The sequence below is a fragment of the Leptinotarsa decemlineata genome, unplaced genomic scaffold (genome assembly GCF_025532065.1).
Source record: "Leptinotarsa decemlineata unplaced genomic scaffold, Ldec_3_MD MMD2_tig00004067_RagTag_RagTag, whole genome shotgun sequence".
Lineage (NCBI taxonomy): Eukaryota > Metazoa > Arthropoda > Insecta > Coleoptera > Chrysomelidae > Leptinotarsa > Leptinotarsa decemlineata.
Genome location: NW_027412602.1, coordinates 513,800 through 529,498, shown reverse-complemented (window position 1 = coordinate 529,498; position 15,699 = coordinate 513,800). Strand labels below are relative to the sequence as shown.

Genomic DNA, 15,699 nt, shown 5'->3' with positions numbered 1-15,699 from the left:
GCCCACTGACTATACGTGAAAGATTTCTTTCCTTTTACGAGGAATTGGGCAAATTTGGATATGCAGTTGGTTACCTCGTTCACAGGCAGATGGAGCGACGACAAACCTGTTGTTTGTTGTAGTCTTCAGCTTAGTTCGGGGAATGATACTCTGACGGAATTCGATTTTCAATTATCGGAAATCATCGACTTTATGTTGATGATATACACTACCTTGCACTGACGAGTGGCCAAACAGCCCGAAACCGGTCTGCAAGTGTGTTCCGATAATTGAAAATCTATTGCGGCAGTTGTATCGCCAACAGCATATGCAGGAATAACTTCAGTGAAGAATCCTGCACTGACACCTGTCGGATATAATCCAACGCCCTTCGTGGTATTAGCCAGGGGAGTAGTTGTTTTCTGATAGGTGTCAGTCCATTAACCTACTGTGTAGGGTGTTGAGACTGGCCTGAACGAATTGTTCTTTTAGATGATTTGATTTATAGCCAGTCTTCAAGTATGCCCACTGACTATACGTGAAAGATTTCTTTCCTTTTACGAGGAATTGGGCAAATTTGGATATGCAGTTGATTACCTCGTTCACAGGCAGATGGAGCGACGACAAACCTGTTGTTTGTTGTAGTCTTCAGCTTAGTTCGAGGAATGATACTCTGACGGAATTCGATTTTCAATTATCGGAAATCATCGATTTTATGTTGATGATATACACTACCTTGCACTGACGAGTGGCCAAACAGCCCGAAACCGGTCTGCAAGTGTGTTCCGATAATTGAAAATCTATTGCGGCAGTTGTATCGCCAACAGCATATGCAGGAATAACTTCAGTGAAGAATCCTGCACTGACACCTGTCGGATATAATCCAACGCCCTTCGTGGTATTAGCCAGGGGAGTAGTTGTTTTCTGATAGGTGTCAGTCCATTAACCTACTGTGTAGGGTGTTGAGACTGGCCTGAACGAATTGTTCTTTTAGATGATTTGTTCTATGATGATAATTTTAATTGAGAAGACTAACTGTAATATCTACGGTATTTTATTGATTTCATTTCATTCAATTTAGTTTAAATTGATTTATTTACATTTTGTTGACCATGTTCTTATATCCTGAACGTTTGTTATTATTTACATGTCTCTTTTCAGTTCATGTTATAACCTACTTTTAGTGATTTTACTTTTGTGATTTCATGTATATGTTATTTATATTTCGCACAAGGCTTTGTCAATAAGAATTTATTCTTCAGACAATAAAGTATATTGAAAAAAAAAAGAAAAAAAATTCACTGGAGATATTTACACTGGAACCGAAAAAAGCGATGTAATTGATCAAATGTGAAAGAATGACAAACCAAAATTAGTTTGATTATTTTTTCACGTATTTTTTCGTATTTTAACCAATAACACTGGTTCATTCTGGCCAGTTGAATCAACACACTCCTATAGTTTTCAATTGAACTTGTTTCGTCAAAAATATGTATTTACATGCTACCATCCAAATTGGTGAAATAAATAATCTTTCCAATTACCACTCATTCTTTAAATTCTATCTGATAATTTCTAGTTTTCATCTCTCAAACTCGTTTATTTGGCAAACGCATTCAAACAAATCGAATCAAGTTTACGTTGTAGAACATGTTCAAGAGGTAGCAAAAACATATGTGACTTTCTAGAACTCCAACTAGCGTTTCCTGATATGACTAATAACCAGTCTGTGCAAAGCTTACTGTTGAATCATCTGAAAATAGAACTTTTAACTGGTGATGATTAACTGTATTGCAGATTATGCGCCAAACTAACTGACAATTATAAAACAACAAGTGTATCTGAGGCAGCAGTCAATCTAATAATAACACTGATGCTCTTCAAACATGACTCAACCTCTGGTGGAAACACTAAACTCGTACCAAGATGCAAAATAGATGAACACTTCAATCTAGGAGACCATTATCATAATCTTCATGTAGTTATTGTTCAGTGTGGATCTGGTGTTGAATCTGGTCATTATTACGCATTGGTCAAAGATGAAACGAACTGGTTTAAGTTTGTCACTAAATATTCTGGCGATATTTCAAATTTATTGAAGCCTCTGGAGATACCCTACATTTTATTTTATGAAAGAGAGGATATTGGCAGATCAAGATTTTTAGATGATGTGGTACTGCAGGTTTTTCCGGATTTTTCTGCAGTTGAATAAACAAATGCGCCACTGGAATCAATCAAGTCGCCCCGGACCGCCAAATAATTTTTGTTGTTGTTTAATTTGTATTACTTTCGTTTCATTGTTAATTAATAAATAAATTGATGGATGTAGCCGTTACTTCGCGGTAGGAAATCATAATGGAGAAATGAGAATTGAAACTTTCTATGTTTTTTACAACTTTTACTAGTAACTAACTTTCCTGCAGTTTCGTCCTATAAGGACATTATGAAACTCACACAATAAACTAACAATGGTTCATTACCTTGAAAATGTCCTTATAGGATGTAACTGTTTTAACGTTAGTTACAAATAAAGGAGGTAAAAAACATAGAAAGTTTCAATTCTCGTTTCTTCATTGATTAATAAAAACTTTTGTACTCATAAAATCGATTTATCTTCATATTTTTGCCAAGCAAAGAGTTTTCGTGGAAAATAAAAATTCATCAACAGTAATTACATATGTGGTGATAATTTTATGATAATTTCAACTAGATGCACGAATCTATGTTGCTATTGAACTCACGAGTGGACGAAGTACATGAGTGGAATTTTTAATAGCAACCAAGACGAGTGTTAATTTAGTTGAAATTATCGAAAAAATTATTACCATGAGTGTAATTCGGCGTGATTATTTTTTAAACTATTTCGTAAAATGTTAAACAAATATTACGTAATACTTCACAGTGGCGTCAGTGTCATCTTGATAACCAATTTAATACAATGTGCAAAAATTGTCGCTGTAATTTGCTACTAACAAATTATCCTGGGCAAGGGCATTGAAAATTACCGATAATTCTGAGAAATCGTGCTTTTTTTCTTTGAAAAAACTGCCGGACTCCAGAGGAGAAGGGCAATTTTTGAAACAAAGAAAAAAATAATCGAATGTGGTTTTTTATTAAAAAACAGGTTTTTTCTGTATTATTTGGTTAATTTTCAATGCACGAATGAATAATGTATAATGAATTTGCATTATTTAATGTCACTTCTGATTTATGAAAGTAAGTATTCGAAAACAACCATAAAAAATATTCGGCCACATCTGAGCTTTTGTGGTATTACCCTCGCGATGATTTATTGGTGAAATTTGTTTTTAACTTCATTTATTTATTTTTGATAAGAATTGTTAATAACAGTATTTATTCATAAACCGTTAACGAACCTAATGCCAAAGAATTTATTTGGTGGCATTCATTCTTCTCCCTGAGTAAATTTATGTGCTCTTCCTCGCTCAAATAGATTATTCCAGCCGGCAGGAGCTAACAGCTCTGCCGGCTGGAATACTACTCAACCAATGTCTCGGCAATGTCAGATAATCACTAGTCACTTTCCATACAAAATTTTCATATCGCAAGACATATAGAAATCGTCGAAAAAGTCGATAGACATTTTCCCGTCTTACTGGGATGGGCTCTAACCGATTTCAAAATATTTAAATTTTGGGGTTCTTGAAGGAAACACTTTCATCTCACCAGAAGGAAGACGTGGTTTAGACCCAAGGCTCTATAACTATTTAGTCTGAGCTTTAAATTTAGATTCGTGTTGAATGGACAAAAGTATGTCCATTTAACACGAATCTTAACACATAATTAGTTTGGGCTTTGAGTTTAGATTCGTATTGAATGGACATACTTTTAGTGAAATTAAGTGGTTAGGCTCATTCGATCCGGAATATTGTCTAGATCATTGTAAAAAAAAAGTTAATTAGTTCATAAAAAATTCAAAAAGTTACAAACAATTAAAGAGCCTAAAGAGCAGTTTCGGTTTTGTTGTTTATAGTTTGTGAATTTTGAAAAAAAGATCCTTGAATAGAAGGAAATTTACTAAAAAAAAAGTTCCGACTCCCGAAATGGTATGTAGCGCGCACTGTCTCTAAGCGAGTACGTAACTTGAAAATAATTTTTCAAGGTACTTAAAGTAAATAGAAAAATTTTAAAAATCATGATATAATCTAAACACCATAAAGAACTGATTCCCATTGGAATTTTTCATTAAAGTTAATTTTGCAATAATCGAGACACTTTTTTTTGTGGTTTAAAGGCGTCGACTACGAGGTCATTGGTCTTCTAATATTAGTTAGTTTATCATTTGCTTTCTTGTTCAAATTTTTGAGTAAAGCCCAATAGCTTTCATACATTTTATAAATCTATCCAGACTTTCATTATGATCTTTCAAATATTCCTTCATAGAATTTGGTATTTCAAATCGTTGTCTGGCTTCATCATATTGAAAACAATTTAGCAAGAAATGTTTCTGTTAGCCTCTACCTACATTGTTGGCATATTGATTGATGTTCCCCTGAGAGCATGAATATATTAGTTAAGTTGGTATGACATATTCTTAAGCCTGTAATCATAGTTTGTTCTCTTCGTGTCTTTGGAATGGTATGCCTCCAGGGTGTGATTTTTGGCTTCACCTCTTTCAATTTTGCAACTGTTTCCTCCCATTCAGTTTGCCATAAATCCATGATCTGTTGTTTAAAATAATGTTTTACATCGTCCGGTCGAATAGGAATATTATTACAAACATCAGGTATTTTGGTAGCTCGTTTGGCTGCCTATTCTGCTAATTCATTACCCAAAATTCTTTGGTGACTAGTCTTTGCAAATTTGATGTGTTTTCCATTCCTATTCGTCCAGTGTATGGATGCTTATATGGTCTGTACTAGTGGATCTTTATTGAATGAATTTTCTAGTGCGAGTAGTGAGCTTAAGGAGTCCGTACAAATGAGAAATTTTATTTCATTATGGAATTGACAAAAGTAGGTTGCTTGTAGGGTAGCGTATAATTCGGCTGTGAAAATACTTGTTAATTAACAAAATTTTCTAAAACTTTCTTCATCGTTCAAAGTAAAATTAATATCTAAATAATTGCCGTAAAATTTTTTTGCTTCAAGGAGCCCTTCCTAGATACATACAAAAGAAAATTGCATGATAAAAACTCTTTATTTTGTTTATAATAATTTTTTAAAGTAAACAAGAAGAAAAAACAAAATAATGTTGTAAAATTTTTTTCTTCTTTATTTATCATTATTTCATCGTTTTTATGTCGATAAAAGACATAAGCTAAAACAAATATTTTTTATATTTCATATTTCAATATTTGAAAAAAAAAAATTTACAACTTTATAGAGAACTATCAATTATGATTTAAAAAAAATTTCAATGATAAAATTCAATTGTTTATAATTTTTCTTATATATCTACTGTTTAAATTATTAGTTAAGACATTTTTTATTTTCCGAAATCATAATTATCAGTTCTTTACGAAATAACAAAAAAATGTTGTTGACAATGTCATCATTTATTAACTTAACAATTGGTTATAAACAAATTCTCAACTTAGCTTGTTTTTTTCCTTGGAAGTTATAAAAATTACAAAAACAACCACGATCATAAAAATACCAAAAAAAATTATTATTCAATTATTATTATTATTCAATTTTGAAAATACACGTGCTACAAAAGTTGCAGTAGCTTATCCATTTATTGACTTTAATGCTTATATAACTTTTAAACTATTAGAGATACGACATTTTTGTAGATAATTAAATTATCTTTCAAATGTCATCTTGCACTCATTTGTCAGTGATTGTTAATTTGTTGTTTTAGGCATTTGTTCATAAAAATTAACGATTTCCTCGGGTTTTCTCAAATTCTCAGTGAATAATGCGAATTCGGATATTGATCCTCAGAGCAATTTTGTTAAACTATAAATTATCTTACAGTTGCAGTTGGTTATTTGTTTATTTGTTTTCTTTATGAGCTACCAACTGCAACTGTAAGATAATTCATAGTTTAACAAAATTGCTCTGGAGTTCAGCATCCGAATTCGTATTATTCACCAAGCTGTAAGCCTGAAAAGTTGAAAAAACCTGAGAAAATAGTTGATTTTTATAAACAAATGCCTGAAACAACAAATTAACAATAACTGAAAAATATATGCAAGATGACATTCGAAAGATAATTTTATTATCTACAAAAATGACTTGAATGTTTATTGTCGTATCTCTAATAATTTAAAAGTTATATAAGCATTAAAGTCAACAAATGGATCAGTTGCTGCAACTTTTGCAGCACGTATATTCTCAAAATTGAATAAATAATGGAAAACAAATTTTTCAGTTTTTTTATGCTCGTGGTTGTTTTTGTAATTTTCATAACTTTCAAGAAAAAAATAAAGCTAAGTTGGGAATTTGTTTATAACAAATTGTTAAGTTGATAAACAATGAAATTGTTAATATTTTTTTTTTATTTTGTACAGAACTGTTAATTATGATTTTAGAAAAGAAAAAATGTCTTAACTAATAATTTGAAGAGTAGATATAAAAAAAAGATTATAAACAATTAAATATTATTATTAGGATTTTTAAAAAGTCATAATTGACAGTTCTCTATGAATTTGTCAATTTTTTTTTAATATTGAAATTGTTGCGGAACGGCTAACATACTCATTTTTATTTTCTTAATTTTGCCTCACCCTGTACCCTCAAAACGACTTCAATATGTTTGCGCCCTCTGTGGTGTGTTGGAGCGATGAAAAGGGACGAACGTTGTTGTTGTTGCATTGGTTTTCTATGTGGTTGATTGTCCGCCATTCTCGACTGCCCAGTTCAACTGTGAATTATTCGTTTTTTGCTGATAATATTTATGTTTATCACACCGCATAATATCGTGCTTCTTGATACACGGATTAGCTTCGATTCCAAGAACTGGTACCAATCTCAGGAATCTGATGAGACAGCCGCAATCCATTCAAGGTAAGTCGTCTTTGAGGGATTTACTTTAACATTTTGTTAAGTATCATAACATTTTGTTAAGTATCATTCCCTACTGTTCCTATTACCGTTCCGTTACAGAAATAGTCCATTTGTTTATGAAAAATTTATAAACAAATAGAGATAAAAATCCTTTGTTTTCGTTTATAAATGTCTTTTATTGACATGAAAACGATAAAATAATGATAAATGAATAAAACATTTTTTTCACAACATTATTGTTTTTTTTTTGTTCACCTAAAAAAATTATTCTGAACAAAGTATTGAAATTTTCAGAACATTCATTATGTAATCTTCTTTTGTTTTAGAAAATTTTGTCAATCAACAATTGTCTAGATTATTGAAAAATTAAAATTTTCAAGTTACGTACTCGCTTAGAGGCCGTGCGCCCAACCTGAAAATGGCGCGCGGACGGTCATTTTCAGCGTTAAATTAAAATTATAAATAATGGATATACCGTTTCGGGAATCGAATTTTTTTTTAGGAAATTTCTTCTTTTTCAAAATTCAAAAATATTTATAGTTTACAAACTATAAACAACAAAACCGACTGCTTCCAAAGGTCTTTATTTGTTTATAACTTTTAGAATATTTTATGAACTGATTAAGTTTTTTTTACAATGATCTAGACAATATTCCGGATCGAATGAGCCTAACCACTTAATTTTACTAAAAGTATGTCCATTCAACACGAATCTAAACTCAAAGCCCAAACTAATTATGAACTATTGAAAATACGACAAAAATACTCAAACCCATTTCTATTTTTCTTTGAATACTGAATAAAGTGAGCTTCTAATATTCAATTATCCATACAAATTTTTTCTATTATTTATGGAAATATAGACAAACAATTAAATACTGACCGATATTTAAGTAACTCATAAATCATTGAAGACGACAAAAGTACTCTGAATCTTCCTGATACTCTGTTTATTCATGAAGAAAATGAGCTTATTATCAAAAATCTAAATCAATAAGTAATTTGATTTTCACATTTATTTCTTTTTAAAGTTAATTCTTCAACAAGTGCGCAAAGTGTTACTTTTCCGCTTGCAAATACAGTTATACAAACGACGCGAAGCGCATTTCAGATGAGTTCTTGCGTACGGAAAAAGCAATTTGCGCACGTGTTAGGAACACAAATTCTCCTACGAGCTTCAATATCAGATAACATTAAATTAGTCAATGATATTTAATTAAACTTGAAAGAAAGAACTGGCTATACAACAAAAATTGCAAATCAATGTTTCGAAGTCGACAGACGCACGCTTGACAATATTTTAATCATTTACCATTAAACTAGATACGGATATTCATAGTGTCAGGGTACCTACCTGTCGAATTTATTGGGTTGTCTGAATTATATTTTGGAAAAATAGAAACAAATTACAAAAGAAGTAACGACAGAACCGTAATTTAAAATGTTTGTCACTGATGATGATAGTTATTTCAAATGAAACGCTATAAAAATATCAAATGTGATATATATTTGGATAGTGAATTTATCACTTTATCAATATCTGTAATAAAAAAAAAAAGGTCCATAATTTAAAAAAAGTGATGGTGGATATGTTGACCCCAAACGTTTTATCGAATATTTATCAATATATTGTCATAGTACACTTCGAATACAATAACTTTTTTTTTTCATTTTTGATATTATTCGAAATAACAATTCCATTCGAAAAAAACGAAAAACAGCATTTTTTGTTTTCCCCGTATATCTCGAGAAGGACGAGAGTTCCCCTACATTTTTTCTGACCATTGTTCCCGATGACAGTTACCTTTTTTCTCATTCAATCGTCTTCGTATCTGTTACAGTTTATAATATAGCAATGTTACCACATGATAAAAGAAACGGTCTGTATAAACATAATACGACAAACTTCTGGAACTGCTCATGAATCATTCAATTTGAAGTCCCCACATTCTAACACAATCGCGGATGAGGTTTCCTCATCGACACTCATATTAAATCTACTCACTCAGTCTACTCAATGCCAATGTTCTTCAAACAATCCTACAATATTTATTTCATTTGAGGTCCTCGCATCTACATACAAATGCAGATGAGGTCCTCGCATCTACACACATTATGCAAATGAGGTCCCCGCATCGGCGTACAAATGTAGTCATTCCATCACACACTTAGAAAAAGGCGCTAATTTGAAGCATCCTCACAACCCATGGCAGTTAACTGAGTCCTCGGAAGAAACACACAATTTTTTCCATTCGCAATTTCAGAGAATCTGAGAGGCTTTTGGGAATGCTTATAACATTTCATCGTCAGTAATGTAAACGCCATCGGTGTAAGACGTCTCCTTCACTATGTCCTCGGAACCTTATAGATAATTCCACGGTCCTCGCTTCACCACCCAGTCACGTATTGGTATGTGTGTGTGTGTGAGTGAGAATGCACGGTATAGGGTTTCATCATGTGCTTGTCTGTGTACAAACATACGTCTGCATACTTCAAAGATCTTCCAAATAATGAATGTTCCATCGGTGTGAGCCCACCAAGTTAGTAGTGGTGTGACGTCACAGCAGCAACCGTTCAACGGTAGGAGAGCTAGATGTTTACTCCACGGCGTGTGGCTGAGTAATGCGTATTCATCGGTGTGTCCTCACCTCTCTCTCGATGAGGAGATGACTATGACGTAACACATCGCTGTACCCTCGCTGTCGATGGTGACGCGCAGGCGGCGAGGACTGTGTTAACGTCTGTCCTGTACGAGAGCGCAATAAACACTGTTTGTTCGTATCGACTTCTGCTAACGCGTCCAGTTGGGAGGTTGGGTTGGCACATGTAGCGGAGAGGTGGGGTTGGCTATGACGTCTTGACGGACCCGATCAGACTGTATTCAAGAAGCGGACGAGTGTTGCTTGTGTTAGTTTACATCATGTGAGTTGGTATCATAGAAACGTATCATAGGAAATGTATTCCTGTGACTGTGGTAAATCTTTCACTCGTAGTGATAATCTTCGTCGGCATTAGCTCCAGATTTGCCAAGGAGGGCCTTCAGTGAAGCGGATGAGAGTGGACAATGCAATATCTATCTATGTATACATGCATTTGTTATAATGTGACAATTCCTATGACCCAAGTGAATTCTCACCGAAGAACCATGAGTCATAAAAATAATGCATGTGTTCAGTTGTCTGAAGGTGTTCAAATTATAACGAATGAATTCAATTGCCGCATTGCTACATACAGGGTGGAGAGTTCGATTGTATCCACTGACTACATGTCATTTTTCAATGAGATTAGGCAGAAGGGTCATTGAATTACTGGAATCGGCCATCAGGATTCATAAAAGCATCAAGGTGAATATGGAAGTTTTTGGGAATTACATTCTTCAGACTCAAGATTCGAGGGACACGAAGTCATTTAATTCCCAAAATAAAATAGTGGACCAATCTTCTGATCTGACTGCCGTTTTTGATGGATTCCGCGATGTAATTGTGGCTCAAACGACTGAATTCCAGAAACGTGACTCAGATAATTATTTTTTGTAAATTCCAAAGAGATTGAATGGTAATATTTTTTTTTTGTAATTTAGGTTGGACTTGTGAAAAAATTATGATTTTTGAGGTAAACATCAATAAATACAGTCCACTGGGAGGACGTTCATATGTGAAGCTGCCCGAATGCATTGAATGGAGGAAAGCTGTCGTGAATGTTCGTAACGAAGGTCAACACTGTTTTGCTTGGGCTATAACATCAGCATCGTATCCTGCAAATGGTATGATGATGACGACTATGACGATAGTCATAAATTTATGACTGATCCGTTGGAGAAGTTGGGTGCTAATTTGACCTCTGATCAATGTTTGGAGATGCATAAACATTTCCCACAAATTGAGAAATTCAATTTGATGAGACAGAAAGGTGTATTTTCATATAGTTTCGTTGATGGCATTGACAAATTGAATTATTCATCACTTCCGACAGAAATTGCTATTACGTGATATTTTTGAAAACTGTCGCACCACAAGTTTAGAGATATATAACTTAGATCTGGCACATTATTACACTGCACCTGGATTATCTTGGGATGCTATGTTGAAGTATACGAATTGAATTGGAATTACTGACATTGATATGATTCACTTTTTTCAAAAAGGTATATGAGGTGGAATTAGTCAGTGTAGTGAAAGGAAACATATAGCAAATAATGAATTTTAACCAAAATATAATCCCAATGAACCTTCCACATCCATTACATATTTAGATGCAACAAATCTATACGGCCATAGTATGTCACAACCTCTACCAACAAGTGAATTTACATGGTTGCACCTAATGAAATTCCTAATCTTGATGTGATAAATGTGAGTGCTGATAGTCCGTATGGGTATGTGTTTGAAGTGGACATTCATTATCCACAAGAGTTGCATGATAAACATTCTGATCTTCCTTTTTTAGTCGAAAAATTAATACCACCTCGTACACAATCGAAAATTCCCAAATTAATTCCAAATTTGAGTGATAGAAGAAAATATATTGTTCATTATAGAAATCTACAGCAAGTCATCAAAAATGGTTTAATTGTAATGAATACACATAGAGTATTGAAATTCAAAGAATCACGTTGGATGAAACCCTATATAGATCTTAATACTGAAATGCGTAATAGGTCTAACAACAAATCTGTTAAAGATTTCTATAAACTAACGAATAATGCGGTATATGGAAAGATAATGGAGAATGTAGATAACATAATTGATGTTAGATTCGTTACATATTGGGAAAATATAAAGAAAAATATAGGTGCCATCTCATATCCAGACCAAATTTCAAAAATTGTTCAATTTTCACAGAAAATTTCGTCGCCATTCAATTGAATGAAGTTGAAGTCCATTATAATAAACCATTATATTTGGGATTTTCTATATTAGAATTATCTAAAACAGTCATGTACGACTTTTTCTATGGATGCATCAAACAACATTTTGGTGAAAATGTCTCTTTACTTTACACAGATACCGACTCACTCATTCTGAAAGTAAATACAGAGAATTTTTATGAATTCATGAAAACTAACATAAGTTGCCTTGTCTGTCAATAAAATTCTGGAGGAAAATGCGATATCATTTTGTCCTTCACCTTAGAACCAGTATGAAAATCCTTTTCCAATATCGAAATCTCTTCATTTAATAGTAACTTTTTCTCGAAAACGATAATAAATTCTATCGAAATATTGGAATAACTTGTGTTATAAGAATAGGTACACTTCCGTTTTGCTGATTACCCAAAGACACTTTCGAAGTTTTCCTCTCAACTAGTCAGCAAAAACTATCCTAGGCTTATCTCAATAATGATAAAATACTATACAGTACTTCTTACGATAAATCAAGATGAAAAGTAATCAAAATAATAAAAAAATAGAGATGCACAAGAAAATTAAACCAATACAGTGAATTTTTCTTGAAAATAATTTGCAGATCTTACTAATCACTACAGAAATCAATAATCAGAAAACAAAAATCCCGTTCAACCCGAGTTGAATACTTTTGTACAATCTGTATAGGTTGAGCAGTTGAGTTACATTATTAGTAAAGAGTTATTTCGATGAAATATTACTTTCATAAGGAATGAAAAATTTAGGAAAATATATATCGGGAAAAATAATGATTTTTGATGCATTAGTTTCTTCTCGTTCTTCAACAGATTAGGATCTAGTCGAAAAATAACTTTCGACTACTTTGCGAATTAAATTTCTTTCATATTCCCAAACTTCGACTTCAACTCGAAACTTTGATTCAAAACTGGAAATTTTGCGGGACTCTGTACAGCAGTCGCCCAGTCATGCCGTTATCCCATTCTCGCTGCCATTCTTTCGTGATCCATTCCTTTATCCTCTTTCTCTCGTCGCTCTTGCTACTAATTTTTTCACATTCCACTAAATACTATCCCTTCTTGTGCCTTTCGTGGCCTCCTTGTATGCTTCTTCATTTCCAGGATTGTCGTTTTTATGTCCTTTTCGCCACCCTTTTGTTCTTCACTCGTGTGCTTTCATCCTTTCCATCGCCATGGCGGAGTCACTAATCACTCTAACATTTTCATTCATACCCTGAAACGGCAGAACATGTGATCGAGAGACGGACATAGATTTGGGTGGAGAGAATGGAAAGATCTGCTGGAACAAGAAAAGGGAGGAATGCAGTTGAGAGATAGGAATGGAACGAGAAATGAATGGATACGCGTTGCGAATGAGTGTAGGAAGGGATGAGCGAGACGAATGAGAGGCAAGCTACCAGTTTGCCAAGATTGGAATGGCGGCAATCTTCCCAATCTGAGCAGACCTTCGGAGTACACATAATTTTTTGTGAAACTCTAATGATCTGGCAAAATGCATGTACATAACAAATAATACCGGACTTGTATTGTTGAAAATAGGAAAAAATATTTATTTGTATTTAAATCATGATGAGCTGAAAAAGGCAGTATTTATTTTTTTATGGACTAGTTTGTGTTTATCTTTACTTTACCTTACTTAGAATCGTTTACTCAAGTTCAAATAAGATACTATTGTAATGTAATACTGTAACATTAGTAATGTTAGTTATTGAAAACCGATATATAAATAAAGCTGGTATTTCCAATCAGCTCTCAAAATCTTTGTTACTATATTTTGTAATTAATAAGGGCGAAACAAAACTAATCTCCAGAACTACCTAATATTTTCTTCAGATAGGAAAAGGAGTCGGTACTTCGAAGGAAAGATATTTCCATTCTTAATACAACTTTGTTTTCGTTTTGCATTTCTATGGCTATGTTCTCGAAAAATGAGAATAGAGTTTGTTGAACAATCAAATTCGGCCCTTGTTTGTATTTTCTTTCTGTATTATAATAATAATAATGTATTTGCCATCAACGATACATAAAATTACAATTATTCAATCTAATTCAGCCAATAGATCGGTTTGTTGCTCATGAAAGGTATGACCTTGTGCTAAAGCAAGTTAAATAATCAATCAATGAACGTTGTGAAGTGGGAAATATAATATGTGATATGTTAACATAGAAAATTATGAAGATATATAATTTGAAATGTATAAATGTGAAATAGTAATATGAAGACACGCCTAAATATGAATTTTGAATGTTTCAATGTAAAATATGTGTAGTTAATCCTCAAATTGAATTAAAATAAAGAAGTCTATTCCATTCAAGAATTGCTTGTCAGGCTAGCAATGAGTAGCTCCATTTTATGTAAGAAATTGCTTCCTTCCATGTTATCCAACCTCACCACGTCTCTATACTGCTCCATCAGATGCTCCCACTTTCTCTCCGTCACCAAACGACTAGTATGCCCGCATTAGGTTCGCACCTCACAGCTATGATTCTATCTCCACCACGTGGATGATGAGAGGCGTCCGACAGACGGCGTCGTATCCATGAGTCACGATTTGTAATTATACACAGGACTGCGTAGGGCTGTTCAGGGTGTTCCAGTGGAAAGTTAACAAGGGGTCTTTCATTTCATTGGCTATGGTGTCTAGAACGTACTCCGTGCGCTTGCGCATTATGGAATGCTGGGATTGCTGCACCATTTGGTCGGGAAGGATTTGCGATTTCGTCATTTCTAGGAGCTCGTACCTATCTGCTACCATGTGACCTGTAATCATCCGTTTCTTGGAAGGACCGAAAGGTCCTTTAGCGGGATGAGGAAACGAATGATGAGTATTCTTATGATGAACCTCACTCAACAACTGATGTAGAAAATGCTCCAGAACATGATCGTGGTAGCTCTTCGACAAAGCGGGTTTCTGCTGCTTCTTGTCACCTGTCGTGAACTTCCTCAATGCGATTATCAACTGGACCCCAGGCAGAACAGTCGCCTTAATCTGGTTACTGACTATCATGTGCGGGATGGGGGCCTGCAGTTGGATCGCCTCTTTGGCTAACTGGTTGAACAGCTCCTTGCAGAAGATAACATTCTGGGCGACTTCAGTTTCTGTTGCCAGTGCATGCCCGGGTTGGAGATAGGCGGATCGGTGCCGAGGAGGTTCAGGTTGACGCTGCAGAGATCTTCTTGGTATTTTCGGCAAAGCACCTCAATGTATAATGTATGCAACACCTTGCAATTTGGTTGGTATTGAAACTCTGAGAGCGCTCTTAGCTTTGGCTAGGGCAGGACTACCAGGTAAAGGACTACTTGGTGAACTATTGACCTTTTCTTCGTCTTCAGGTTTCGTTATTTCGAATGTACCAGTTTGCAGATACTTGGAATTAGTCGTTCGGTAGCTGAGATCTCCAATTATCGTTTCAGACACCTTCTTCAATCGCTAATTCTGTCTGAGCCTCAAGAGTTCTATGTGGAAGTCTAGAGTTGTTCGATTTCTGGCAGCTTCTGTTTGGGAAGTCTTAATTTTTTCTGCCCCAGCAAAAAGTATGCTGGCCGCTCCTGCAAGTGTCTTCTGTCATAAATCTGAACCATAGGCTTTGTTTCTAGATGCTCCTGCTGCACAGGATACAGAACAAGATAACGTTTCTCTTTAGCAATAGCTAAAACGTCAGCCAACACACACATTTCCTGCAGATCACTCCTTATCTTGGTTCGTACTGAGTCCCACGGCCACAGTGAAGATTGGAAAGCATCTTTACTCACTGTGTCAGATTGAGTGGTTTGCACATCGCAAGATATACTTAATCAGTAGCTTTTTATTATGAGAAGGATGATGTGTATGCGTACAAATTGCGATTTTCAGTTATGTCATTA

At 34.2% G+C, this 15,699-nt stretch overlaps 1 protein-coding gene and 1 pseudogene across 1 annotated transcript in view; both read right to left on the bottom strand.

Annotated features, from left to right (window-relative positions):
* The window catches only part of LOC111513686 (uncharacterized), a 436,986-nt gene that overhangs the window by 253,534 nt on the left and 167,753 nt on the right, over positions 1-15,699 (bottom strand). The window lies entirely within an intron of this gene.
* Positions 13,958-15,630, bottom strand: LOC111511310 (mediator of RNA polymerase II transcription subunit 17-like; annotated as a pseudogene).